This window comes from Apodemus sylvaticus, chromosome 22 (assembly GCF_947179515.1).
Source record: "Apodemus sylvaticus chromosome 22, mApoSyl1.1, whole genome shotgun sequence".
In the NCBI taxonomy this organism is placed as follows: domain Eukaryota; kingdom Metazoa; phylum Chordata; class Mammalia; order Rodentia; family Muridae; genus Apodemus; species Apodemus sylvaticus.
Window position 1 is genome coordinate 16,186,187 of NC_067493.1, and position 25,556 is coordinate 16,211,742.

General features: G+C 47.2%; 1 long non-coding RNA gene across 3 annotated transcripts in view; it reads left to right on the forward strand.

Moving 5' to 3' along the window:
• The first annotated feature begins 229 nt into the window (after nucleotides 1-229).
• Nucleotides 230-25,556, forward strand: part of LOC127673382 (uncharacterized) — a 36,737-nt gene continuing 11,410 nt past the window's right edge. For 2 of the 3 annotated variants that reach the window (XR_007975146.1, XR_007975147.1), the window contains exons 1-2: nucleotides 230-372; nucleotides 11,570-12,627. This is a non-coding gene — a long non-coding RNA (uncharacterized LOC127673382). Of the gene's footprint in view, nucleotides 373-11,569; nucleotides 12,628-13,299; nucleotides 16,576-25,556 lie in introns of those variants that run through there. The other variant, XR_007975145.1, reaches the window with a different exon arrangement.

Consider the following 25,556-nt stretch of genomic DNA (forward strand, 5'->3'; position numbering starts at 1 on the left):
TGCCTTTTGCCAAGACGCATTTTCTAAAAGGAAAAAAGGGACTCTCACTTTGGAAAACACCAAGTCCTGTTTGTTTTCTGTTCCTTTAGAAGTCAGCCCCGGAGCGGCTGGCAGCGGCGAGCACAACTCTCCGGCGTTGTGTAACCGCCAGGCAATCACGTTGCACCCACGGCGTCCACAGACTGGTAACTGCAATAAGAAGCCGGAGCTTATTCAAATCCGAGAAGCCATCCCAGCCGGCTCCAGGTCACGTGGCCAGGTCACGTGGCCTGCCAGCCACAGAAGGCGGCTGGCAATCATTAACTAATGCTTTCTCCCGGGGAGAAAAATGCTGGCTTTAAGGAGGCCGGGACGTCAGCATTGCAATAGAAGGTATCCGGGGTGGGCGGGTGACTTTATTCTCGCTAAGTGCTTTCTAGAGGAGATGGCGGAGCCCGCAAACAGAGCCCCTCGACCCCTGCTTTCTCTTGAATTTGCAGGCTTGTGCGGCACAGCCTGCTTTGCCAGACCGGCGGTAGCTAGGGCCGCAGCGTTTTGCAGCCTAGGAGCCAGTGCGCCGCCCTAGCGCTGCTGGGAGCTCAGAGAAGTTCTGGGTTACAGCTTAGGGGAGAGCCAGGTTTCTGAGCCTTAGGAAATTAATGCCAAGGGTTCCCGGAGCCGTGAGAGGGAGGAGGCACGTCAGCCTGTGGGAGCTCTGGCGGAGTTTTCCTGACACCTAAGTCTTGTGGTTGATGAGACCAGGCACTCCCTGCCAGGCCGTTTCCTTGCTCAGCCTTTGTATTTGGACGCTTTCGTTCTCCTTCTCTAGTTCCTGGGTGCTTTCAAAATCTGTGAAGTAGAGTTGGGTTTGACGGGAACGTAAAAGTGAAGACAGTGAGTGGAATGGAAAGTGGCCAAGGTTTGTTGCAGGGAGAGGATAAAGCTCCGGAGAAAGGGCCTTAGCAGGATAAACAACAAACAAACAAATGAAGGAAGGAAGGAAGCGTGCACTTTCACAACCTCAAAATTCTATTTTTCACATTGTGCAAAACATCCTTTTTCCAATCACTGTGTATAAAGATTCAGTTTTATGCAGATGGATCTCTGTGAGTTTGAGGCCAGCCCCGTCTACACTGCAAATTCCAGGACAGGCAGGGCTACTAGTGAATGCTTGTCTCAAAAATAAATCGGTATCCGGTTGCCTCTAGAGCCCACCGGTTTTTAAATCTAGCTAGTTTACTCAATGGTTCTGTGATTCCCATGAGAATAAGTTTGCAAGGTTCTAATCCCCTTTCCCTTGGGTTTGTACTCAGCAAGGAGACTTAATTATAAAAATTGATTATTCATGAGTCCTATTTGTTGTTCCATACATGCCTCAAAAATGCCATGTCTCTTAAATTCTCCAGAAGTCTGACATATATCTTACGAGAATGGGCTTTAATTCAATCTTATTGTTTTAGACTGGTTTTTAATAAAGTCATCTTTGTATGCTTTCAATTGCTTGGACAAAACCTACTTTGTGGAGAAGAGGGTTTGTTTCAGTTTACAGTTTTCAGTTTGCCATCACTGAGGGAAGTCTGGACAGGGTCCTAGAGAAGAAACTGATGCAGAGGCCGTGGAGGGGTGATCCACGTTGGAGGGTGCTGCTGACTGGCTTGCTCCGCCTGCTTTCTTATATCGCCCAGACCCACCTGTGGAGGAGTGGCACCGCCCACAGTGGGCTGTGCCCCCCCCCCAATTACTAACCAAGAAAAAATCTCCTAAAAGGCTTGTCTATAGGTCAGTCTGATGGGGGTGACCCAATAAGTTGACCTAACTAACCAGTGCACCCGCCCACATTTTCTCCAAGCTGTCATAGGATTCCAAGATAATGAAATATCATGGCTCTAATTGCTGACACTGGGTGGGCAAAACTGAGGTCATGATTTTCCTTTATTTGAGATAAGAGCCTCACCTAATCCAGGCTGGTCTCTATGTAACTCCCAGTGCTCTATTTTCCAAGCTCTGGGATTTTGGGCACACATCCTTGTACCTGGTCAGTGTCTCATCTTTGCTGCCATTACCAGATTCTTGGGAAGATGAAAGAGTATAGAGGAAGATTCCAGTGAAAAGAGATTATACTATGGAAATGTGATCCAATATTTTGTATTTCTTCATGAGTTGAAGCATATCAAAAAAGAAAAAAAAAATCTAGAAAGCCAAAGCCTGTCATGAAGGAAATAGAGGCCAGAGAGGACCAGGAGTCTTCTGGGCCTGGTAGCAAACAGCTTTAATCCAGCACTCACCAGGCAGAGGCACGTAGACCTCTGTTATCTCAAAGCCAATCTGGTAGCCAATTCCAGGTCAGCCAAGGCCACACAGTGAGACCCTGTCTTCAGAACAAAACAAAACAAAAACCATAACAAACAAAAACAAAAATCCTCAGGAACAGCAACAAAAAAAAAAGGAGGATGAGGAATTCAGTGTCTGCCTCAAGTCAGTTTTAGGTTAGCCTGGGCTACCTGAAACCAGGCATCGACAAAATGAAACAACCCATCTGTTAATCCCCAATAACAAGCCATCCGTGTCAAAGGTAGACATGGAAATAAGTCATTCTGAGGATCGCTGTGTGTCCAGGCAGGTGTGACCGAGCTCCATCCACGGGCGGGGAAAGGGCACCTCACACAACGGCCTCACATCCCCCACGGCATAACGGTCTCTATACCACTGTTGGCCTTTCATCTGGACTCCTTGATGAACCCACAATAAGAACAGCTGCAGTTCTCTTGCTGTGGTCTTTCTAGGAGGGTGGAGTGCTGTGACAGAGTGCTTAGGTCCCAGAGCGTGGACAGGTGTCCACACCCAGTCTGCACCTGACATCCGTGTCTTCTGCTCTGTTAGGCACTGGATCACCGGTCACAGTAAGAGCCCAAAGCACCTCACTGGCAGGGGCTTCTTTTTGTTGTAGTGATTTTGGTTTTGGTTTTTTTCCCTGTTCAGTCCTGGCTGTACCGAAACTCACTCCATAGACCAGGCTGGCCTCAAGCACACAGAGCTCTGCCTGCCTCTGCCTCCTGAGTGCTGGGATTAAAGTCGTGTGAGCCACCACGGCTCAGCAGAGGGTTCTGTCTGTGGTTGCTTCACCCAACCTGCTTGGGCAGAACATCATTGCAGAAGGGAGCCACTCACCGTGTGGCTAACTAGAGGGAGAAAAGAGGCCACAATCTTAGGTAATTAAGAATTCTGCCAACAAGGGCTAAGAGATGGCTCCGGGCTGCTCTTGCAGAGACAGGATCTGATGCACAAGCATGGTGATTCAGAAACACCCATAGTTCCAGTTCCAGAGGACCTGATGCCTCTTCTGACTTCTATGGGTACCCGGTACCCATACCCGGTGCACATACATACATTCAGGCAAAGCATTCATACACATAAATAAATAGACTAAAACCAAAATCTCACCAATGAAGAATTGGTAGCACTGGCCCTATGAGCCTGCGGCTGGGCCTGCGCACGTGCCTCTGGGTGGCTGTGCACCTGTGGGTCTGAAGTTTGGGTTTGAATAGCTAGCTTCACAGCAAATCTGCCCTAGGCACCCAACGTGTATCTTAAGAGTTCTTCTCAAGGGCTGGGGCTGTAGCTTGCTGAGAGAGTCGTGGCCTAGTTTGTGCAAAGCACTGCATTCATTCCCGAGGTGTCTCCTCCCAAACTCTGGGGTTCAAACAACTTAAATGGCGTAATGGTCCGTTATAAATTTCAAACAGTAAAAAAGTCTCTTCCGGGATTGCAGGACTCAATCCCCGGGAAGATTCCTCCGTCCAGACTGACACCAGGAAGATAAAGAGTGAGGGGGCCGACAGGGCCTCATTCCAGAATTTTGCCCAGCACTGACTTAGCCCCCAATGCTCCTTTCCCATTCACACCCTGCCCTTCTCAGGATGACCCTGGAAGTGCCTGAGTTTTGCTTGCCCTGTGAGGAGACCCTTGGGTTTCAGAGTGTCTTTTGTTGGCACACTGGGGAAGGCTTTTAAAGCTGGAATTTAAAAAGCCAAATGAAAACAAAAAGAAAAACAAGTCATACATCTGATCCGCACTGCTTGTGCCTGGCTAGGACAAGGGTGTGTGCGGGGGGGCGGAGTGGGGTGAGGAGGCTGTAGGGAGGAATCAGAGGAGGTTAGACCTTCAGTTTCTCACTATAAGAGTGTGGCAGACTGTTTGCCAGTCAGGGAACGGACCGTTGCCCCCACTTCTCCCCCCTCCTCCCTCCTTCCACTCCCCCACCCCAGGCTTGGCGCCCAGATTAAAAGCCCCACACCTTTCTGAAATGCAAAGGTCTCTCTGGGTTTTATCTCTTTGCCCTCTTGGACCTTATCAATACCACGCTCCATTCTCCTGGGCCTCCCCGTAGATGGCCTCTTAAGGCTCATTTTGTTAAATCACTCACTCAGCTTGTCGGGACAGCATTCTAGACTTTAGAAAGACCAACTCACTGTTTGTGGGGAGCCTGTGAGCCCAGACACTCTGTAAATGCACTAATTAGCTCAGTGGAAACAGCCCAAAAACAGGCAGCAACATTTCCCTTCCCAGAGGGAAGCTCACCAGACTGCCTCAACCCGGATTCTCCAAGATTCCAGCTCAGGAAAGTGGTGGGGAAGCGGTGGGCAGTGATTCCCCAGATGGAGCCTTTTTAGTCGTAACATCTCTGATGTCTGGGGTCTGAGTACGTGGGCAAAAGGAGCTGTGTGAGCCCTGTAGGCTATTTTAGTCACCTGCTTTCCTCCCCAAAGCTGTGATAAGCAAAAATGTCTGTGGGGCTGGGAACGTGGCTGCGGGCGGAGTGCTTACCTAGCACATGAGTGAAGTTTGAATCCTGGCCTGCCTTCTAATCAGCTGTGTGTCCTTGGAGAAGTTACTTTGGCTATCTGTTCCCCTGTCTCCTTACTTGTAATGTGGGATGATAGCATGGATACTGGCCTTCTATAATGGAAGTGTTGAAAATGAGGCAACAAGAAATAAGCGACATATTAAATGAGGTCTGTGCAACTCATTTTTCAAAACCTTTCTTATTTTTTAAAATAGGAAACAATAGTTCTGACCAAATGCTCCAAATTGTGCCAACTTTGATTTATGACTTGGAAGTAGCATCCACTTTATTTATTTAGGCTTTTAACTTATTTTTGTTGTTGTTGTTTTGCACAGTGTCTCGGGTTGCAGGTTGGCCTCAATTTTCCTCTCTGAGGAAAATTTTATTTTGTTTTGTTTTGTTTTTCTTTTTCTTTCTTTTCTTTTCTTTTTTCTTTCTTTCTTTTTTTTTTTTTTTTTTTTTGGATTTGGTTTTTTCGAGACAGGGTTTCTCTGTATAGCCCTGGCTGTCCTGGAACTCACTCTGTAGACCAGGCTGGCCTTGAACTCAGAAATCCGCCTGCCTCTGCCTCCCAGAGTGCTGGGATTAAAGGCGTGGGCCACCACATCTGCCCCCTCCCCTTTTCCATTGATGGGTGTGTGGGTGTTTTGCCTGAATGTATGTGTGTGTACTATATACATGCAGTATCCGTGGAGGCCTGAAGAGGGCGACGACGACAGATCTTCCTGAAACTGAATTACATGAGCTGCCTTGTGAATGCTGGGAATAAAACCCAGGTCCCCAGCAAAAGCAGCCAATCCCTGGTAGGCTTCCAATTTACTACGTTGCCAAGTTTGGCCTTGAACTCAAGGTAGTTCCCCTGCCTCATTCATCCATCCTTGAATGAATGCTGGTGGAGTACAAGAGGAATTTGCTATGTAGCCTGAGGGAGGGGAGAAGGCTCAACGTTGTGGCAATACTCTTACCAGAGCCTCCATGAGGTAGGATAAAAGAGAATCTAAAAAGGAAAGAAGAGGTTTGGAAGGAGGGAGAAATCAGAGAACAAACAATCTTGGAATAGAGGCCTCAGGTGGAAGATCTGGGTATTTCAGCTTGGATTTGCAGAAGCTCACACAATAGTGGTATGAAACAATGTTGCAAATGTCATTTTCTAGGGAGGGGGGATTTTTTTTTCTTAAAAGTGTTTTATAACATTTACTTATGTATAGGGGCGTGTGCGTGGGTGGAGGGAGCACACTTGCCACGCATGGCACAGGTAGTCAGAAGACAACTTCGTGAAGTGGTTTCTAGGGATTAAATTTAGGTCTCTACTTTCTGAGTCATCTCTCTAGCCCTTGGATTTTTTTTTTCTTTTTTAAAGATTTATTCCCAGGGCTGGAGAGATGGCTCAGTGTTTAAGAGCATTGACAGCTCTTCCAGAGGTCCTGAGTTCAATTCCCAGCAACCACATGGTGGCTCACAACCATCTGTAATGAGATCTGATGCCCTCTTCTGGCTTGTCTGAAGAGAGCAATGGTGGTGTACTCTTGTATAAAATAAATTAATAAATCTTAAAAAAATTAATAAATAAAAAGATTTATTTCTTTTTATTTTGTGTGTTTGGGTATTCTGCCTGCATGCATGCGTATGGACCACATGCGTATCTGGTGACCTTGGGAGCCAGAAGGTGGCATTAAGATCCCCTGTAATCAGAGTTACAGGCAGTCGTAAGCTGCGGTGTGGGTGCTGGGAACTGAACCCGGGTCCTCTGCAAGAGCAGCCAGTACTCTTAACTATCTCCCCAGCCCTGCTGGGGAGACAAATGCAGACAAATCCTGATTTGTTGGTGGGAAAATCCACCCATGAGTGTGACATGCACTAAATCAAAATATCTGCCTTCGCTTTGGGATGCTCCTGTTTGGTGGAAGCAGATCTGAGAGCTGTAAGCGTGGACCCCTCACTGGTAACAGGAATGAGAACACTTAGTATGCACTGCCTTGCAGGACTTAACTTAGCCAAGGCTCTCCCCCATGAACAGTCCGTTGGCCAAGGCTCCCCGCCCCCATGAACAGTCTCTTAGCCAAGGCTCTCCCTCACATGAGCAGTCTCTTAGCCAAGGCTCTCCCCCGCATGAGCAGTCTTGCCAGGGCCTGAAAGCTTCTTAGGTATCCTCCCCACCCCCAAGTGTGACTCAGTAGGAAGCTCAGATTTGTCAACACTGGATCATTCTTAAAACTTCCAAAGGGCATGAACAGTTGGTGTGGTTCCAACTTGTTGGCCATGTCATTCTGGAATCTTCTGTAGACAGTAAAAGAGTAACTTTCTCTAGGGTGCTCAAGAAATAGCCAGGCTCAGAGCTCTACAGCTGGAATCAGAAATGGCCAGCCGTGGACAGCACAGGAAAGCAGGCCTGACCCTGTCCGTCCAAGGCCTGGGAATTCTAGCCACTTCCATTGGCTGATGGAGGAGAATGAGGGAGTCCAGGCTGTAAGATGATTTGCTTCATTTTAAAAGATATATTTAGCTTGACTCTATGAATGCAGATGTTTACCTCAGTGTATGTGTACACACCACATGCATGTAATTCCCATCGCGGATGGAAGAGTAGTTATAGACAGGTGTGAACCACCATGTGGGTGCTGAGAGTTGAACCCTGGTCCTCTGCAAGTGCTCCTGACTGCTGAACCACCTCTCCACCCGCAAGATGACTCCCTTGAATATGCTGGATATGTCTCTGGCACAGTCAAGGCAACCACTCTACTGTGGAGGCATTTATCCAGACCTTTCAAAATTTTGAGACAAGGTCAATGTGTAGCCCAGGTTGGCCCAGAGCTCACCGTCCTACTCCCTTTTTCTCAAGAGCACCACATGCCCGGCTTAATTTTTGTATTTTGAAATGGTGTTTGTCATAGGTTGTCTCTGCTGACAAAATAAGCCAATTCAAGCAAAATGACAGGTTAAAAAGTAAAGGCAGGTTTGTTTGGGTGCAGCAGCTTGGTGGGTTCATGGGTCTAAAGGAGCAAGCCAGGGAAGCTGCCGTGCAGATGGTGAGCATTTGCACACAGGGAGAAAGAGGGAGAGGAGGGAGAGGGAGGGGGAGAGAGAGAGGGAGGGAGAGAGGGAGAGAGCACTTGCAAACTGTCTGGATTTTATAGGGAGGAGCATCTAGAGGAGGGGAAGCCCAGCCCCACGGCTGGAGAGTTCAGGGCAGAGGGTGGGACATGCCTGTCCTGTCTTGTGAGGGATAGGCTCTGAGGAATGCTGGAGGGCCTGAAGGCCAGGCCCACTCTGATATGGTAAGTGGGCATCCAGCAGCTTGTTTGTCCCAGGTCGGAAACCCAGCAATTTGGCCCACAGAAAGGTAAAACTGGCCTAGGAGACCCTAATGTTTCATCCGTAATGCTGGCATGACCCAAACCAAGCCATCAGCCTTGATAAATTACTGTTGTCTGTCTGTCTGTCTGTCTGTCCATCTACCCATCCATCTTTTCTCCTCCTCCTCTTCTTTTTTTTTTTTTGTGACAGGGTTTCTCTGTGTAGCCCTGTCTGTCCTGGAACTCACTCGGTAGTCCAGGCTAGTCTTAAACTCAGATAATTGCCTACCTCTGCCTCCTGAGCGCTGGTATTAAAGGTGTGCGCCACTACTACCTGGCAAATTACTGTTATTTAAACTACATCAATTTCTCACTAGCCATTCTCTCTCTCTTTTTAATTTATTTTATTAATTTATTAATTTTATTTTCATTTAATTTTTAATTTATTAATACTAATTTTATTATTTCATTAATTTATTAATTTAATTTTAATTTTTAAATTTGTTTATTGATTTATTTATTTTTCTAAAGATTTATTTATTTATGTATGTATTTATTTACATGAGTACACTGTAGCTGTCTTCAAGACACACACCCGAAGAGTACATTGGATCTCATTAGAGATGGTTGTAAACCACCGTGTGGTTGCTGGGAATTGAACTCAGGACCTCTGGAAGAGAAGTCGGTGCTCTTAACCGCTGAGCCACTCTCCAGAGTGTCCCTACCCCATTCTCTATCTTTTTCTCTTCTTTGTGGTACAGCACATAGAACCATGGTTCTGCTCACACCAGTTATCTAGGCAGGCTCTGCTCTCAGGAGAGAGAGAACACCCCGGCCCTGACGTCTCTCCCAGCTCTCCATTCCAGGACTGATCTGGGAACCCGACAAGCATTTAACGACATGGTTTGGTCTCTTCCATGTGCGACAGTTCCTGTTCACGAGGTTGTCACTGTTCATTGTTTCCTGGGTTGTCTCTTCATTTGGACTGCTCCCACCCCGTGCCCCCATCCCCCCACGCTGAAGACCACGCCCCTGCTGTATAACCCAACCCCTCACTCAGCCGCGCACCACTCAACTTTGCCCTCCCTACCACCCCTCTGGGCTTGCTGTTCCTAATCAAAGTGATCAGATACAACTCACTTCAGCTCTGCCTCCTAAGAAGACAGTTTCCAAATGGTTTTCCTGCGACCAGACTGATTTTGCAGACGTTTACACTGACCAGAACAAATCCTCTCCCTTCTAAAACTTGCTCTTCCCACCCTCGGTCCCGGGAAACACAGCGCCACCAGAAAACAGCATGATCCAAGCCAGAAAGTGGCAACCGAGGCACTCAGAGCGAGGTGCCATCAGTTTCCCGGGTACCTCCAACAGCAGCAGCAGGACAAATCCTCTACCTGCTAAACCCACTCCTCCTGCCCTCCGTCCCCGGAAACACTACCAAAAAACATCATGATCCAAGCCAGAAAGTGGCAATGGAGGCACTCAGGGCGAGGTGCCAACTTCCGGCCAACAGTTTCCCAGTATGAAAAACCAGCCCCGTTGTCCATCCTCACAGGTTTGCTTTTGGTCTAAATGACGGTGCTAGCTGACAAGAACTGTAGGTTATTACTGCCATCCTCACCATCCTCTCTTGATACTCTATTTTTCTACACCTCCCAAACACATTCTCCACCTGATTTCATCTCCCTGCTCCTCTAATTATTTCTGCTGGGAAGTTTTCCTCCCAGCGATGATTGATGTGCCCGGATAATGTACAGAGATCCGAAGAACCTGCTTGTCTTCTTAAATCTCCTCTTTCACCTTTTGTCTTTGTGTATGTTATATTTAACTGACTGTATATAAAGATTTGAAATAGAGTCCATTCTTGCTGTTTAACAGTTTTCCAGTTGATGAACAACCACATATGCAATGGGGTTATGGTAGATCCGCCTGGGTAGGTGGCGCATGCGCTCAGTCCTCCTGCTGAGTCCTCTAGGGGGCAGAGGTGGGCGGATCTCTCTGAGTTCCAGGCCAGCAGTGACTACATGGCGAGACTGTTTCAAACCCAAACCCACACCAAACCAAACAAGTTTATAGCACGATCCATACAGTAAATAACACTGAGTGATAATTATTAGACACAATGGCAACTGGCTCATGCCCTTGTTACATTTTATTGATTGAATGTTGGATGGATGGATGGATGGATGGATGGATGGATAGATTTTTCAAGACAGGGTTTCTCTGTGTAGCCCTGGCTATCCAGGAACTCACTCTGTAGACCAGGCTGGCCTTAAACTCAGAGATCCACCTGCCTCTGCCTCCAGACTCCTGAGATTAAAGACATCCATCACCACTGCCTGGCTAACATTATGTTTTCTAAAAGAGATTTGTGTGTGTGTGTGTGTGTGTGTGTGTGTGTGTTGTATGGGTACGTGCATGTGAGTGCAGTATCCATGGAGGCCAGAAGAGGGTGCTAGATCCTCCAGAGTGGGATTAAAAGATTGTTGTGAGCTGTCTGATATAGGTGATGGGAACTGAATTCATCATCTGCAAAGGCAGTGAGTGCTTTTAGCTTTTGAGCCATCCTTTCAGAGCCATCATACTTTATTATTATTATTATTATTATTATTATTATTATTTTGGTTTTAGGAATGGGCCCCAAGGCTTTTTCTCATGTTAAGTATATGTTGTAAGCTAAGCTATACCTCATTCTTACTATTATTTTAGAAGCTGTTCCTATTTATTAAAAATAATATTAATGGACTGGGTAGATGACTCAGTGGTTAAGAGCACTTGCTGCTCTTGTAGAATTCTGTTTCCCAACACCCACCTTGGGTGGCTCATAGCTACCTGTAAGTACATTTACAGGGGATCCAGTGCCCTCTTCTGGCACCCATGGGCACCTGTATGCATGCAGTGCACATACATGCACTCAGGCCCATACGCATACACATAAAATAAATAACTCTAGAAAAATAAACCACGAACAGCACACCCAGCTCCTCCCGCACAGCCTCGCACACCTGCCGCTGTTTACTGCTGCATTGCATCAGAAGGTCACGTGGAGTGTCTGTGATGTTCCACAGGGCAGTCAGGTTCACCACCTGTGCCTCTTACAGTGTGTCCCCATCCTACCTGATGCTTGATTGAAATCATTGAAAGTTCATGTTTAGAAGACAGTTAGGACTGGGGAGAGGGCCACTGTTCTGGTCGCCCCTTGCACATCACGCTGTTTTGGCAGAGTATCTTTCCATGGACAACCTGAGGATGGTTGTGATTTGGTCAGTGGTAAATTGCTAACCACCAGATCTACGCAGATTGGCTGTGAACATGTGAGACGAGGGGGTAGCAGGACGGCAGACCCCCCGAAGCAACAAGGTCTCCCCAAGCTCTCTCTATCTGGGGCACACATGGGGTACGAACCTCTGTGTTTCCTTCAGTGATGCTTTTGCTTCCTTCTCTGTTTCCCCAGATACTGGAACCCAGGGGCACCATCTTGGTTGGCCTAGAGGATCTGAGAATAGAATCCGTTCCTAGAAAGAGACCTGAGGTCCTACAGAAGATAAGGTGGTAAGAAGGGAGTCAGAGGGATGCCTCACCAGCAGATCTCAGGACAGGTTCCAATGCACCCCCAAGCTAGCACAGTGTCCTCTGCTCTCCTGTTGGCACACTAGAGAGCCCGTGGCAGCAACTGAAGGTGGCCTCAGCCTTCAGATAAGACTGGCAGTGTGTGTGTTTGGGAAATGCTTCCACCTGGCGTAAGCCCAGCTCTCCTTAAGGCCACCACTGGGCCACCACTGCCAGCCCAGTTCTTGTGGACTCTGACGGGGCAAACTGTTCTAACAGAGCCAAGTGTGCGAACAGCTCTGAATCCTTTTTATCTGTTTACTGGTTGGCTGAACCTGGGCATCTCTTCACCTCCTGCCTACTCTATCTCATGCTCTGTTTACCAACCTGAAGGTGGCTGAACCTGGGAGAATGGAGACTAAAAACGAGGCAGACTAAAGTCTCATGCAACGGCCGACTTTGTCCAGAGCCTCGGGACAATTTATCCTCTGAGGTTTAAGAAGAAAATACACGATCATAAGGATATACTTACTGCACATGGCAAAACGTGTATTTCCGTAGATACATATAAACAGATAACGATAGCGAGTCTGAATAGATGAATAGTCTGAAGTAAACCCATTCTCATCCACCATGTCAAGGACATACTCCAAGAACAGTCCCGTGTTTTTTAAGAAACTGAGGTCACAGCTCTTGCTCTGTTTTCTGGGAATTTTCTCCTAAGCACTCAGGATTCGACTCACACAACTCAGTTCTCATATTTCCTCAGTTCACCTCTTCCTCTCAGACTCGTTATCACTGAACCCATCCTAGTCCGACTCCGACCCCTCAGTGCTGGGATTACACGTAAGTGCCTCGACGCTGGGACACACTGTGTGGAGCAAAATGACCTCGGATTGACAGAGACCTGCCGCCTCTGCTCCTGAGTGCCTGGACTGAGGGCGTGGCCACCACATCTGGCCAGTAGGTTTGCTTTTATTTTTTTAAGAATTATGTATGTGTGTTGTAGAAAAAAAATTTAATGTTAATAGGAGGGGGTTGTACCCCATCTTTGATCATTCAGTTCCCAGATTAAAAAAACACACGATCTTTATATTTACAATAAGCCTTCAATGCACTAGAGCTTGGTAGATATCTACCATCTAAGCTATTCCAATTGACTTCTCTATCAACAACCCCACGTTATAACTTGCCATGTCAGATTTCTAAGTTCGAGGCCAGCCTGGTCTACAAAGTGAGTTCCAGGACAGCCAGGGCTACACAGAGAAACCCTGTCTGGGGGTGGGGGTGGGGTGGAGGGGTGGAGTGGGAGGTGGTGGGTGGGAGGGGGAAGCTAGGCAGTGGTGGCCCACGCCTTTAATCCCAGCACTTGGGAGGCAGAGGCAGGCAGATTTCTGAGTTCGATGCTAGCCTGGTCTACAGAGTGAGTTCCAGGACAGCCAGGGCTATACAGAGAAACCCTGTCTCAAAAAACAAACAAACAAACAAACAAACAAACAAAAAACTTGCCATGTGCCATCTGGGTAGCTCTTAATGCCAATCAGCCAGCCCTCGGGGACGTGTTTTCATGACACACCCACCCGTGGCATCTTTTCTTCCCCCTACCGTCTCTCTTTCCTCCTATTCACCAATCAGGGATAACGTGGGAGCAAGGTTACACAGCACCACTTGTGTACAGGCAGATTTTCTCCTCCCGGAGAGCAACGAGGCTTTGCGGGCTAGTATTGAGCATTACAATGCATAGCAACAGACGAAACCTAAACTGTGAGTGTGTGTACCTGAGGGCTGGGACCCACGGAGCACGGAACCCTTGGATCTGGAATTACAGGCGGTTGCGGGCCTCAAGACGTGGCTACTGGAATCCTCAACGAGAGCAGCAAATGTTCTTAACCGAGGAGCCGTCTCTCCAGCCCCACTACACACCACAAACAAATGAGCAAAAACTTTCTTTACCTCAGTTTCTTCAGTAGAAAGAGGAAAACAGTCACCCTCGCCGTATAGCACTGGTTCTCAGCCTCCCTAACGCTGCGACCCTTTAATACAGTTCCTCCTGTTGTAGTGACCCCCAACCACAAAATTATTTTGTTGCTACTTCATAATTGTAATTTTTCTGCCGTTATAAATTGTAATGTGAGTATTAGATAGGCTGGATATCTAATAGGCAACCCACAAAGGGGTCCTTATCCAAGGGTAGGGAATCCCTGTCCTAAAGACTTCTGGATTTGAGAAAGGTATCTGGTGCCTGCTCTCCCTAGTGGTTGTTGATAATTAGTAGGGAGACCATTGGGCATGGTGATAGCCCTGAAAGCCCTGTGAAAGTCTTCTTCCAAAGTGGGAGGATTATACCTGAATGCTAAGGCTGGTAAGAGGGCGTGTTCAGTAGGGGGTGGGGCTAGAGCTGGTAAGAGGGCGTGTTTAGTAGGAGGTGGGGCTAGGGCTGGTAAGAGGGCGTGTTTAGTAGGAGGTGGGGCTTCCTGGGTGCTACAAGATGCCCGGATGTGCTAACTCCCAGGTCTGGGCCTCACATGTCTAGGTGGTGGATGTTTTCAGCTACACTAGCTTTGACCATAGCAACACATTGACACGCTATTCTTAGCGGCTTCCGCTGGATCACTCCTGACACTAGGGTTATTTAATTATCCTATCTTATTTTTTTCCCCTATTAAAATTCTTTCCTGCAGCCAGCAGGAGCTGTGTGTGCTAAGAGCAGGAGAAGAACAGACATCTTCAATTTTTATATTTAATTAAAAAATATAATAACAGGAGACCATTTGAGCTCACTTATTTATTTTCGAATCATGACAGCCTGCTGGAGATTGGATGGACATGTGTGTAATGGCCTGGACAAGGGTCCTACTTTCCTGTCCCCAGGAAAATGCTCAGTATTCAGCCACAATGCCAGACACAACCCTCTGGCTTATGAAATATTTATCATTGTATTCTGTGGAAAATAGAGATTAAAAGAACAGAGGGAAGCCGGGTGTGGTGGCGCACGCCTGTAATCCCAGCACTTGGGAGGCAGAGGCAGGTGGATTTCTGAGTTCGAGGCCAGCCTGGTCTACAGAGTGAGTTCCAGGACAGCCAGGGCTACACCGAGAAACCCTGTCTCGAAAAACAAAAACAAAAACAAACAAACAAGAGAGAGAGAGAGAGAGAGAGAGAGAGAGAGAGAGAGAGAGAGAGAGAGAGAGAACAGAGGGAAGTATATTATAAAGTTGTTCTGGGGCTAGGGAGCTGGCTCAGTGGTTAGAGCACTTGATGCAGAGGACCTGAGTTCAGTTCCCAGCACCCAAGTCAGACAGCTCACAATTGCTGGTAACTTCACCTCTAGGGGACCTGCATTTCCAAGCACAGACAAACGCAGAGACTGACACACATATACATAATTTAAAATAATTTTATAAATTTAATTGTCCTGGGGGGGGGGGTGGTCGATAAGATGGTTCATTGGGTCAAGGCATTTGCTTGCTGAGCTGAGTTCAATTTCTGGAATCCACATGGGAGAGAGAAGTTATTCATGCGAGTTGCCCCCCCCCCCATTCCTAACACACGTGCTATAGCAGAAGCACCCTCTCTTCCAAAAATAAAGATATAAAAGTAAAGAGTTCTGAGCAGATGTTGCTCATTTACCTCTCTGTATGTTGTCCCCGTGACTGCTGCATTTACAGAAAGAAAATAGAAAATAAGAATATTGCAGCTGAATTTTTCTCTGACTTGAGTAAACTTGAAAGGAAGCTAGTCTCTAAATTTGATGGAGAATATTTCTGCCACGTAGGGTATCACAGGCTTCAGTCCCAGCAGTGGAGATGTTAAGGGCTACATAGTAAGACCCTGGAGAGAGAGAAAGAGGGAGGAGAGAGACAGAGAGAGACAGACAGAGAGAGACAGAGACAGCAGAGAGAGACAGAGACAAAAATACAGAGACGGAGAAGGGGGAAAGGAAGGGAAGGGAGAGGAGAAGAGAGGAAATAATCTTAGCACACAAGAGGATAGCAAGTTCAAAGCCAGCCAGCGTTACACATTGTCTCAAAATAATACACATGATATATGATGTCACATATATGAGATATATGTTAAAATTTGAGGTAGAAATTAATGTTAAAGAAACCCGTGCACTAAAAGTCTACAACCATGCATTTTAGAAAATCAGTGGATTAGAAGAAGAGGGGGCTTTCGCTGAGGTTGGGGTTGGTGACTTAGGTGTCTTTTATATTATTGAGCTACAGACACATATCTGCTTAGCCTGTGCGTCTTACACCAAAAACTGACATCTTAAAGAAACTCCAGGTGGCAGGTGCAATGTCTGTGCTGCCCACGCACCAGCGTGCTGTGGGCTGCAGTGTGGAAGTCTTTCCTTCCAGCCTATCTTCCAACGCGCTCTTCCTGAAGGCAAAGACTTTGATACCGGATTCTCGAGTGCGTCATGAAGTCTCTACAAACACAAAATCATGTACTCCTGCTTTAAAAATAATAGCCTGGGTAGCTTGTCTGTGTGGTGGGTCTAACAAGTATTTATGAATAAGCGATGTCCAAAAAGTGAAGTCTGAACAGAGCCTGCCAGGCCAGAGCTTGGTGTGCACCGAGGGCAGGGATTACTGTGGAGAGCTGAAGATCTGGTTAACCTGCAACCACACAGAACATGAGGCAAAGGCGTGCATGGCTCGGTGCTCTGTGGCCGAGGGATTAGATGTTGTTTGCTTGCTCGGTGCAAAACAAGAGGCTTAAAAGAACTTCAATGACGACCGAAAGTTGACTCCTATAACCGACTGGCTATGCTTGACAAGTCCCGTAAGCTGATAACCTTTTAGAGCTAAAAGGTCCCAGAGTCCCACTAAGCACTGGCCTGTGACATTCCTGCCTAAGCCTGCTGCTGTTTGGTACCATGGAACCTAAATAAAGGAAAACTTTTCCTGCCCAAGTCTTTTTTTTTTTTTTTCCGGGCCTTGATTACCTCGTGAGGCGTTTCCCACGGTTCCTAGGGTTGTAACTATAGAAGCATAACGTGTCAGTTAAAACACATGGCCCAGGAAACTGTCACATACTGACATGCTTCCTGCCACAGGACCTTTTGTAGCAGATGGGCCCTTGCCTGTCCATAGCCCCACTCTCTGTAAGAGTACTTTTGATATACTCAGGCACGAGAGAGGTACATGCCGACACTAAGGCTCCCCCAGGCCTCTCTTTGCGATGTTGTCCTTAACAGAGTAAGGCCAGGTCTTAACTGGGGGAACTTTGTACTTGCTTATTTTCATAAAAGGGGCTATTTTTAAGTGTGAGACACTTCCTATCTTTGAGTTCATTCAAACCCATTTCCTACAACAAAGCAGGCAACGCGGCTATGAGGATTCAGAGGCTCGCTCAGATTACAGCCTGCAAGTCCGCGGAGGACACAAAGAGGGTGGCCTTGCAGGAAGGCTGGCTGGGTTTATGACAAGAGGATTTCCTGAGCTCTGCTAACATCTGTTCCTTGGGAGGCCTGGCTTCTCGGGGAGGGGATTTGGGTTGAGCTCTGCCCTTGGGGAGGAGGGCATGTAAGAGGAAACATTTAGAGTTGCCTGCCTCACCAGCTTCTATTTCCTGTTGTAAAGCAGTTTCTTGTCAGGCGTTTGTGAAGGGCTAACAGGGAACATTGCTACCTTCCCTGGTACCATCTTGACCCATCCTGGGACCTTTTTTCTTTCTTTCTTTTTCTTTTCCTTTCTTCCTTTCCTCTTCTTCCTTCTTTTTTTGCCAAGACAGGTTCTCACTTTGTACCTCTGTTTGTACTGGAGTTCACTATGTAGACCAGGCTGGCCTCACACTCACAGAGATCCCTTTGTCTCCCAAGTACTGGGATTAAAGGATATGCTGCTACATCGTGCTGTTTAGTCCTTTTTCTTAACCCACTGATGCCCTAAAGCAGTCCTGTATGCTATTGGTCAGCTCCTGTGCCAGACAAGAAGTGGAATCCCAGAGAGAAAATTTGCCCAACGTCATACATCTTCTATGGGTCACACCTGGGTCACACCTGGGATAACACTCCTGTCGTTGCTCGAGATGACAAAGGGAGATGGATCTAGTCTGTAGGCGGCACACCGTCCGGAAGTACCCCACGCGTATCAGAGCATAAAGCAGATGTTGCCCAGGCCGGAAGCATGGTGTCAGCTGGGTTAGCTACACTGAGCCACAGGTGGCCCTTTAATGTGGTCTGATCAGACAGATGTGCCTGGAGCTCTGTGGCTTTCACAGGAGATTCATCGCAGGTCCCCATGGACATCAGAATCGACAGGGGTCTGCACTTTTTCTGTAAGACTATATGGTGTTTGTATAGAACCCATAAGTGCTTCTGGTATACGCCAGTCATCTCTACGGGATTTTTTTTTCCCTTTTGGAATAAAAAAAACCTTACTATGTAGCTTAGGCTGACTTTGAACTCACAAACCCTTTGCCTTAGCTCTTCATGTTTGGGGTAACAGGTGTGCATTACCACATTTACTCTCTAGACGGCTTTTCAGTCTTAATACAATGCACATGCCATAGAAGAAGCAGTTTTGTGTGTTCACTCCATAGGTAATTTTTATCCTGCGTGCTTTTAATCAGTGGCTTTTGAATGCACAGATGTGGAAGAGTGAACAGGGAGGGCCAGTTACGACTGGGTAGCAAAAGTTCAGCTCCTCCACAGTGATGGCGGTGGGGAACCAGAATAGCCAGTGGTGTGGGAGCTGTCAAGCCAACAGTCAGATGGGACAGTAAGATGTCACCAAGCTGTTGGTAAATTAAGCCCATCTAATGGCGTGTGCCTGATCTATGCTGCAGGGTGGCCGCTGGGACCACTGGGAGAATCGTGCGAAGGCTGAGGTAGGGGAGAGAGGCAAGCTTGTATTTATGGAGCCAGTTCAAGACCTTTGGGTCCTGGGGTGGGGGAAGCTGGTAGGCAGGTTGTATCTACCTGTGTCACAGATCCCTTCCCTTTTAGAGATTTAGAAAGATAATTAAATCTGAATTGGAGAAAATGATGTGGGTCTTCCCACACTCCACACTTTTGTTTTTGGAGCTATGGGGAACATTTTATCAGAAGACAGGTTCCTGTCAGAGGTGATAGCACGGGCGTGTCTTCAGGTGGCCATGTTTCTGACTCCTCTCCAGGCTCTCCTGGGCTGGAGCTTGCTTTGGGTTCCTATTGTTTCCGGTGACTTCTTTTTGTGACTGGTCCAGTGCTATTCTAGGAAATGATGATTCAAAGAGGGTAGAAATCACCATCCCTGCCCCAAGTAGCTCTCATTTATTGGAAGAAACAACCATGGAAACTGATGGTGAGATGGCTGAGAGAGCAGAGGTACTTACTGCCAAGCCTGGTAACTCGGTCCCTACAGCCGCCCTTTAGCCTCCACATGCATTCTGTGGTACCCGCATACTCCCTCAAATAAAATAAATGAATGTGGGTCTCTATTGGCCCCTGGTCCTCGAGGGCAGAGGGAGCAGGAGCCTTGGGCAGGGTTTGGACAAACCCTGAGTATGACAGAAGGACTTCTGGAGACAGTTGCAGTGAGACAGCGCTACTTTACCGTTCCTGGAATAGCACGCATGAGGGCTCTTGGGAATTCAAGTTGAAAGGGCTCATTGGTCATAACACAGCACCCAATTATCACATGGGCATGAGGGTAGAGTGGGTTTCCTGTGCTTAGTCAGAGCGCTCTGTACAGGGTCATCCTCCAAACAAGGTTGGACAGAGAAAAGAAAGTCCCTCGGAGGTATGGAGCCTTCTATTTTGTGCAGAGAGTTATCAGGACATGGTGGACTTTGACCTTAACAGCAGGGTTGTCCAACAAATAAATATTTTTTAAAAATCAAGAATAATTTGGCTGGTGTGTGACACATGCCTGCCATCCCAGAATGCAGGTACGGAGAGGCAGGAAGATGATAAATTTGAGGCGCAAATTAACAAAAGAGTAATTCTTTGTGAAGCCATGGAAGGTCATAGAGATTGGGGAAGAGTGTCTCACCCTGGGAGATGACTGGGAACATCAGCCTTCGGGACAATATGAAGTAGAACTGTGGGAAGACAGGAAACAGGAAGACAAAAGAGCTGGTGAGAACCTAAAGTCTCAGGCAAAGTAGGGCAGAGATGCGTGGGAGGTCAGACCAGGTGTGGCATCTAGAGCAGCTTGCTTGCACTTGCATTGGCCAGTCAGTGTTGATGATGCCAAGAGCTATATGCTGCAGTGCATCCAGAAGAGAGGCTGAGGGCTAGGACCGAGGTCATAGGGAGACTCGTCTTTGTCTTGGTAGCTCCTGTTGCTGTAACAGAATCCCTGACACTGGGAAGTTTATGAAGAACTTCATTCTTTATTCATACAGAGGCTAAGGAGGCTGAGGCTCTGACACCTGTGAGGGTCATCCTGCTGCATCGTCCCATGGTGGAAGACAGAAAGGCAAGAAGCAAGACGACTCTTGTGCTAACTAACCCTGCCATGACGATTCATGGCAGATCTAACCACTGTCTTAGTTAGGGTTCCATCGCTGTGAAGAGACACCGTGACCAAGGCAACTCTTATAAGGGACAATATTTAATTGCGGCTGGCTTACAGGTTCAGTCAGCACTTCATTATAGGACCTCAAAGCCCTAACCCCACAGTGATGCACTTCCTCCAACAAGGCCACACCTCCTCATAGTGCCACTTTCCATGGGCCAAACATATTCAAACCGCCACACCACCTATTGTTAGGCCTCCCACCTCCCACATTGTTGCACCAGGGATCAAGTTATGAACACATAAACTTTGAGGAGTGCATGTCAATTGTAGCATCTGCTAAGTAAAAGAGGAAGAAGGACTTGATGCCTGATTGGTTACATTGAGGGGTGTAAGAGAAAGAACTGAGAATGCATAGAAGTCCCCAGGTTTCTGACTTGAATGGATAGGTGGATAGAAATGATGCCATCTACGAGTTCAAAATTATGGGATGGAGGGCAAAGGATGGCTAGGAGGAATGAATTTTAATATCCTATATAGCACAATAGGATAATATAATTTACACTTCAAAATGGCTAATAGAGCATTAAATATTTGCAACACAAAGAAATGATGACTGGCGGAGGTGGTGGTTATGGTAATTACCCAAATCCTGTCATTTACATAAGCTAGATATTTATTGAAATATTGCACTGTATTCCACGAATGTGTGCAATTACTATATATCAGTTGGGAATTGAAAAAAAATGATAAGAGCCTGATGTAGTGGCTCATGCCTGTAATCCCAGCTCTTGAGAGTCAAGGCAAGAGGAGTGCTGTGGGTTCAAGGCCATCCTGGTCTATACTGAGTTTCAGGCTACCCTGTTCTTGTCTTTTTTAAAAAAGATTTATTTATTTTTATGTATATGCGTACACTGTAGCTTTCTTCACACACCCCAGAAGAGGACATCAGATCCCATTACAGATGGTCCTTGTTCATTGGAGTCCAGGCCTTCTTTAGACTGCATGCCTTCCTCTTCCTCCCAGGCTGTCAGCAGTGTGGAGCTGACTTGGAAAAGCCAAAAATGAGCCTTCTGATTGTCACCTGCCAGGAGTCACTGCCCGGAGACATCCTTAAAAAGAAAGAAAGAAAGAAAGAAAGAAAGAAAGAAAGAAAGAAAGAAAGAAAGAAAGAAAGAAAGAAAGAAAGAAAGAAAGAAAGAAAAAGAAATTACACTGTTTTCATCACGGTTTCAAAGTGCCTCCTGCCAGTCTGATTTGAGGGACAACCTCTACATTTTCATCTCCTTTACCCTCTACTGAGGTTAAACAGGCCTGTAATCACCACAGGGTCCCATAGCATAGTAGGGGACACAGGACAGCACCCAAAAACTGAGGGGTGGCTTTGGAGAACAGTATGAAACACTCGAGTATTTATTTTCTATTAAATGACCTAAGAACAACCTTAGGAGAGGAAAACAGACCTCTCGTAAAAACAAAAACGTAGATACGAATGCAATTCAAAACTATCATCAGCCTGTCCATGAAAGAGAAATCGAGCTGTTGCACCAAGCCGATTTCGGCTAATCTCTGTAGCCATTCTTGAGCGTGTCTTAGTGTGTCTGTGTTCACTGGCAGACTCGTGTAAGCGTCAAAACGCTAAGAACATTTTCAGTGGAATGCTCTGAAGTCCGGACAGTTTCCAAACATAATGTGGCATTGCCACCTGGAGAGGTGATAGGCTGGTTAGGTTTTGTCTTGTTTTGTTTTCAACTTGACACCAACTAGAGCTGCCACGGAAGACGGACCATCAGTTGAGAAAATGCTTCCAACAAATTAGTCAGTAGGCACGTCTGTGGGGACATTTTCTTGATTAATTAGTGTGGAAGGACCCAGCTCACGGTGGGCGGGGCCAGCCCTGCGCAGGTGGGTCGGGGTTGTATCAGGAAGCAGGCTGAGTAAGGCTATGGGGAGCAGCGTTCTTCCTTCCACAGCCTCTGCATCAGCTCCTGCCTCCAGGTTCCTGCCTCAGCACCCTTTAGTGATGGGCCACAAGTTGATTTTGGCCACCAGTCTTCATCGCAGCAACAAAGAGCAGATTAGAACAGGAGATAAGAACCACCATAAGCTTATTTGACTTCTGAATCTGCCACCAATACCCCCCTCGCCACCCAAGTCCGGCTTGTAAAATCGGACTGTTTTTGACCCGCCAGCTCCCTATAATGACATGGAGACTTTTTATTATTTATGAGAGCTTAGGCCTTAGAGCGTAATTACCCTTGATCCTCACCAGCTTGTATATCTTAATTAACCCGTTCTGTTCCACGTTTGCCGCGAAACCTGTCACCTCTCGCTATGTCCTGGTCCATCTGACTTCCTCTGTGACTGCCCAGCGGACCCAGACCCTCTCAGTTCTTCCCACAGTTCCTGGCCCTGCTCAGAAGTCCCGCCTTTCCTCTCCTGCAGCTCTTTATTTAACCAATCAGAAGGCAATGGAGAAGGATTGTCACAAAACACTCAGGCAGGTGATGGTCCAATAAAAATAACAATACCAAGATCAGGACAGACAGTATTCAACTCTACAGAAATCGACATTGGAATAAGACAAAGACAACCTTTACACAGGGCACAAAAAGATAATGCCAACAGAGGGGCACAGTTTGAGAACCGCTGAGGGAAGGGGGGTGAAAATCGCTGTCTTGAGGATCCTGCTATTTTGCTTTTTAACTGTTCAGAAATGGCTATGTTCATAGCTGAGTGTCTCTTAGGCCAGCCCGTACTGTGAGAAGTGTGTCATTAAGTGACAGAGTCACAGACACTGTATATATAGAGCCCACATACACCTGGGCAGTGTGCAGTCCACTGTTCTGGGCCTGTATAGTGGTCATTAGATAGCAACTCTAGTAATTAATATTAAAAGTCCCAGCACAGGGTTTCTCCCACGCCCTTGACCAGTTATGTTCCTGGATGAAAGACACACACACAGCCTTTATATTTTAATATGTCTTAGGCGGCACATAGCAGGGCAGCTGCCTACCCTCGGTGCTGATAGAATCTACCTTCTTATCGATAACCCCGAGTTATCACTCTACTTCCTATTTACTGGGTTCCATCTGGCCAGCCCTTTGGGTCATGTTCTCTGTCCTTAGCCCACGGTGCTCTCCTCCTCCCTCCCCACTGTCCTTCTCTTCTGCTCCTTCCCTCCTCAGGGTCCTCTCTCCAGTCCCGGGGAAACCTCAACCCCTATGTCTCTTCTGCCCAGCTATTGGCTATGGGTATCTTTATTCACCAATCAGAATTAACTTAGAAGCAGGGTCCCAGGTGCTATGAACAGACTGCGGGTCTTGCCCCCCTCCCCCGCACTTAGCATTACAATAGACAGTAAAAGACAACACCTCAAGTGACTACCAGTAGTTTTTAATAGGATGGTGAGTATTTTCTGAATGAGACAGAAGAGAGACGTTGAAACCACTGGCTACACACAGGGTATTTTCAGTTCATCTTAAATCCTTGGGGAACCATCCTGGAGAATGTGGCATTGACCCAAACTCCCATTGTTGACCAAGATGTCTTCGTGTGGTGCATTAATGTCCATATTCCTAACTCAAGTGGTGTGTGCACTTTGTGGGAGAAAAGGATTCTGCTGCCTTGTGTACAGGCTGGCTTCAAACGCAGAGATCCGCCTGCCACTGCCTCCGAGTGCTGGGATTAAAGGTGTACGTGTGCCGCCAGCCCCACCACAACTCGCACATCGAGAGCAACCCTTCTAGGGTCAGTTTGTAGGCTACTTACCCTCTACTAGCTGTGTGACCCTGGAAACTTACTTAACCTCTCTGAGCCTCGATAACCATCTATGTAAAATGGAACAAACAATAATGTCTAGAAACCAATAATTCTGAGACCCAAGGTTATAGAAAGGCTCCGCCTGACACGTGGGAAGTTGTCCACATAGCTTGATAGTCTAGGCTACAAAATCTCCCAAGGCTAAGACCTTTTTAGACTCAGCTGTAAAAAGAATGTCAGGAAAGAGACTGTACTGGATGAGAGACAGGGAGCTTGAATAATTGACTAAATGTCTACAGTCACCAGAAACTTAAAAAAACAAACAAACAAACAAACAAACAAACAAACCGTAAAGCCAAGGTTCCCGCGTAGGAAATGGGTACCCCAGAAAAGAAAGAGCAACGTGTGTAGGTCCAGCTGTGGGGCTGAGCCAGGCTGGGCATGCGCACTAGAAAGCCATGCAACCCTGTTCCTGCACAAGCCATTTTGAGCCCTTCCTCCTGCCCTCCTGGTTCTGCTGCTGAGGGTCAGGGTGGCAGAGCAGAACCGCAGCTGCTCCTCAGGGGGTCTGTGAATGAGTGTCTGCTCCTTCCTCCCAAGATGCTTCCAGTCTCCTCCTTCCTGTTGGGGATGCAGGGCTGGAAACAGGAAATGAGTTTTGGTTTCTGTGTGTGTGTGTTCTGCAATCGGTCTATTAAAAGAGAGATCAAATAAACTTCCCAAAGCACGCTGATGCGCAGGGAGATTCTAGGCACATGCGCAGTCCAGCTCTTCATGGAAACCAGACAAGAAAGGCCGAGGGCTCCAAATGCTGACTCGGCACTGAAGACAGGGAATTCTCTGTCTGGCTCCGGTGAAGGTTGCACGTTACAGGGACTTGGAAGCTCTGATTGGAATCCTTGCTAACTGTTGACTGAGCAGAGAGGGTCTGGGAGAGAGGGAACACACCACCCACAAATCACCCTTGGTCCTGGTCAGAGGTCTGGCTCCTGGGCTGCCTGTGGGGATAATTGAAGTCACTCAAGTTGGAAGGGCACCGGAAACAGTCACAGAGGCAGACCCTCACATCTGATCTAAGAAGACGTCTTGGAATTCTTTAAAATCTTGCACACTAGGGCTTTTCCCCTCCTGGACAATTAGCTGTTAAATATTTACCAGCCGTTCCTAAACAAGATCCAAGAGGAAGCAGTTTTATTTTGCAAGATCCAGTGTAGAGTTCAGATAAAGCTGGGCAGATAGAACCACAGATAAGATTGTGTCCTGGTCACCCCTCCCCCCCTGTGTTTCCCTGGAGGACCTGGAAATCAATTTGTAGACCAGGCTGGCCTTGGACTCAAAGATACACCTGCCTCTGCTTCCTGAGTGCTGGGATTAAAGGCCTGTGCCACCACAGCCAGGCCTTTCCCTTATGGGAGTTTCTAGAAGGGCTATCATGACTTCATGGGAAATGACCCACACATCCCGGGACAGCAACAAGACAGGCTTTTCTTTTTTTCTTTCTTTTTTTTTTTTCCAAGACAGGGTTTCTCCGTGTAGTCCTGGCTGTCCTGGAACTCACTCTGTAGACCAAGCCGGCCTCGAATTCAGAAATCTGCCTGCCTCTGCCTCCCAAATGCTGGGATCAAAGGTGTGCGCCACCACCGCCTGGCATGATAGGCTTTTCCTCTTATTATTTTTTTT